A 4,557-nucleotide genomic window follows, 5' to 3' on the forward strand; every position below is an offset into this window, starting at 1 on the left:
GCGAAGAGGCACCTTCGGCTATCTTGTACGAACAGCTTCATCTGAGGGTCACTTCTTTCTATAAGACCTTCGGCGACGAAGCATAGACCCAACACTTAGGGCATGTACAGTGCTTAGACAACTGTCGTCTATAAGCGCTTAGAAGTATGCATATAGACAACATAATAAACAGTTCATACAGTGGGTTGTCTGTTTACACTGTCTACATAGTTTTAAATTTATATAATGACTTTTATTGCTATAAGAGATCCCATGTATAAACTGTCTTTGTTACTATCGTGTTTCTTATTCATGAACTATAATAAAATAAATGAATTGGAAATAAAAGAAAAAAATTAAAATATATATATTATCATTTCTTATACACTAACAAGTTCAGATTTAAGTGAATGCAGCAGTTCACACATAAGAAAGTGACCAGTTAACACAAATGATTCAACAGATAAAAGGAACACCACCACTGCGCAACTTAGCATCTCAATCCTCAGAAAAAAGTCGCATCCTCAAACATCTGAGGGTAGCCAAATGCTCCTCTTTCTCTTTCGCTGAGTACCCACTTGTGTCTCTCGATAGCACAGTGTTGTATGCCTCCAACATCTTAGCTTCTTTGTTCACAACTTCTGCTCGATGATTTAGTTTTGATGCCTCAAGCTTCTCCTTTGAAAGCTTCTGTTGCACCTCTAGGACTTTCAATCGACTTGCATTAGATTCAATTTGGATTTGGCTATACTTTTCAAGATCAACATCAATTTCTTTTTCCTTTGATTGCCCATTGAAAGGGAATTAGGCTTACACCTAGTTCCTAAATAGTTTTGGTGGTTGAATCGCCCAAATAAATTGGACTAACTAGTTTGTTCTAGATTACATGTTCTACAGGTGCCAAAGGTTCATCTACAACTATACTAATTCGACTGTCCGGAATACCGTAGATTATTCCGGACAGGAGAAGCTTTTTGGAAAAACAGGCCAAGCGCGGACCGTCCGGGCCCTTGCGGCGGACCGTCCGCGACACGAGGATGTCACTCGGCCAGAACCAATGCAAAAATCCAAGTCTGTGCTATGGACTGTCCGGAGGAAAAGCAAAGACCGTCCGAGCCCTTGCGCGGACCGTCCGGCCTCTGGCGCGGACCGTCCGGTAGGTGAGAAACCGAAAAACCCGAAGGTAACGGGTTCGGAGAAATGAATTATAGCGGCCTCGCGGACCGTCCGGACCAGGCAGGCGGACCGTCCGCGACTGGCTCTGTCTGACATCTGACGACGCATTAAATGCAATATAGCCGTTGATATAGCCGTTACTGCTGACCGTTGCATTTTCAGCCGTTGATCTACAGGGGCGGACCGTCCGCACCAGGAGGGCGGACCGTCCGCGCTCAGCAGAATGGCCCAACGGCTAGGAAGTGGTTGGTGGCTATAAATACAACCTCAACCACCTCCATTCACTCCATCCAAGCATTCCAACCTTCAACATTCAATACAAGAGCTAGCAATCCATTCCAAGACACATTCAAAGCCTCCATCTCTCCAAGTTTCACTATTGAGATAAGAGATCATTCGTGATTAGTGGCTTGAGAGAGAAAGCGATCCGTGTGTCATTTGTCGCTCTTGTTGCTTGGCTTTTTAATCGTGCTTTCTTGATTCTTTCATTGCGATCAAACTCACTTGTAATTGAGACAAGAGACACCAATCTTGTGGTGATCCTTGTAGGAACTTTGTGTTCCAAGTGATTGTGAAAAGAAAGCTCACTCGGTCCGAGGGACCGTTTGAGAGAGGGAAGGGTTGAAAGAGACCCGGCCTTTGTGGCCTCCTCAACGGGGAGTAGGTTTGCGAGAACCGAACCTCGGTAAAACAAATCCGCGTGTCTCACTTACTCATTCGCTTGCAATTTGTTTTGCGCCCTCTCTCGCGGACTCGTTTATATTTCTAACGCTAACCCGGCTTGTAGTTGTGTTTATATTTGTAAATTTCAGTTTCGCCCTATTCACCCCCCCCTCTAGGCGACTTTCAATTGGTATCAGAGCCCGGTACTTCATTAGAGCCTAACCGCTCGAAGTGATGTCGGGAGATCACACCAAGAGGGAGATGGAGACCGGCGACGACAAGCCCACTACAAGCCAAGGGAGCACTTCATCTGAAGAGTCCCGCACCAAGAGAAGAGAGAAGAAGAAGAAATCCTCCAAGCGGAAGGAGAAAAGATCTTCCTCTTCTCACCATAAGGAGAAGAAGGAAAAATCTTCTCACAAGCCGCATCGGAGTGGGGACAAGCACAAAAGGATGAGGAAGGTGGTCTTCTACGAGACCGACACTTCATCGACCTCCACCTCCGGCTCCGACGCGGCGTCCGTCACTTCTAAACGCCAAGAGCGTAAGAAGTATAGTAAGATCCCCCTACGCTACCCTCGCGTTCCTAAACATACACCTTTACTTTCCGTCCCATTAGGCAAACCACCAACTTTTAATGGTGAAGATTATGCTATGTGGAGTAATTTGATGCGATTTCATCTAACCTCTCTCCATAAAAGATTATGGGATGTTGTTGAGTATGGTGTACAGGTACCATCCGTAGGGGATGAGGACTACGACACGGACGAAGTGGCCCAAATCGAGCACTTCAACTCTCAAGCCACAACCATTCTCCTTGCCTCTTTAAGCAAGGAGGAATACAACAAAGTACAAGGGTTGAAGAACGCCAAGGAGATTTGGGACCTACTCAAGACGGCGCATGAGGGTGATGAACTCACCAAGATCACCAAGCGGGAAACGATCGAGGGGGAGCTCGGTCGCTTCCGTCTTCGCCAAGGGGAGGAGCCACAAGACATGTACAACCGGCTCAAGACCTTGGTGAACCAAGTGCGCAACCTCGGGAGCACAAAATGGGATGACCACGAAGTGGTTAAGGTTATTCTGAGAGCCCTTATTTTCCTTAACCCTACTCAAGTACAATTAATTCGTGGCAATCCTAGATATACACAAATGACCCCCGAGGAAGTCATCGGGAATTTTGTTAGTTTTGAATGCATGATTAAGGGCTCCAAGAAGATCAACGAGCTTGATGAGCCTTCCACATCCGAGGCGCAACCCGTGGCCTTCAAGGCAACGGAGGAGGAGTCTACACCAAGTAGACAACCAATTGACGCCTCCAAGCTCGACAACGAGGAGATGGCCCTAATCATCAAAAGCTTCCGGCAAATCCTCAAGCAACGGAAGGGGAAGGACTACAAATCCCGTTCCAAGAAGGTTTGCTACAAGTGTGGTAAGCCCGGTCACTTTATTGCTAAATGTCCATTATCAAGTGACAGTGACAGGGACAACGACAAGAAGGGCAAGAGGAAGGAGAAGAAGAAGTACTACAAGAAGAAGGGCGGCGATGCCCATGTTTGTCGGGAGTGGGACTCCGACGAAAGCTCAAGCGACTCCTCCGACGACGAGGACGCCGCCAACATCGCCGTCACCAAAGGCCTCCTCTTCCCCAACGTCGGCCACAAGTGCCTCATGGCCAAGGACGGCAAAAAGAAGGTAAAATCAAAGTCCTCCACTAAATATGAAACATCTAGTGATGAGGATGATAAAAATGAGGAGGATAACTTGCGTATTCTTTTTGCCAACCTTAACATGGAACAAAAGGAAAAATTAAATGAGCTAATTAGTGCTATCCATGAAAAGGATGATCTCTTGGACTCCCAAGAGGATTTCCTAATCAAGGAAAACAAGAAACATGTTAAGGTTAAAAATGCTTATGCTCTAGAAAGAGAAAAATGTGAAAAATTATCTAGTGAGCTAAGCACTTGCCATGAGATTTTAGACAACCTTAGAAATGAAAATGCTAATTTGTTGGCTAAGGTTGATTCTCATGTTTGCATTGATCCTAGAAATGATGATGTTGATTCGCTTGCTAGGATTGATGAATTGAATGCTTCCATCGCTAGCCTTAGAAATGAGAATGAGAAATTAATTGCTAAGGCTAAGGATTTTGATGTTTGCAATACTACTATTTCTGACCTTAGAACTAAGAATGATTTGTTGCATGCTAAGGTTATTGAATTAAAGTCTTGCAAACCCTCTACATCTACTATTGAGCATGTGTCCATTTGCACTAGATGTAGAGATATTAATGTTGATGCTATCCATGATCACCTTGCCTTAATTAAAAAACAAAATGATCACATAGCACAACTTAATGCTAAAATTAGAGAGCATGACTTAGAAAATGAAAAATTTAAATTGGCTAGAAGCATGCTCTATAATGGGAGACGCCCGGGCATTAAGGACGGCATTGGCTTTCAAAAGGGAGACAATGTCAAAATTAATACCCCTCCTAAGAACTTGTCTAACTTTGTTAAGGGCAAGGCTCCCATGCCTCAGGATAACGAGGGTTACATTTTGTACCCTGCCGGGTATCCTGAGAATAAGATTAAGAAAATTCATTCTAGGAAGTCTCACTCTGGCCCTAATTATGCTTTTATGTATAAGGGTGAGACATCTAGATCTAGGCAACCAACCCATGCCAAGTTGCCTAGAAAGAAAACTATTAATGCATCAAATGATCATGCCATTTCATTT

This window comes from Zea mays, chromosome 1 (assembly GCF_902167145.1).
Source record: "Zea mays cultivar B73 chromosome 1, Zm-B73-REFERENCE-NAM-5.0, whole genome shotgun sequence".
In the NCBI taxonomy this organism is placed as follows: domain Eukaryota; kingdom Viridiplantae; phylum Streptophyta; class Magnoliopsida; order Poales; family Poaceae; genus Zea; species Zea mays.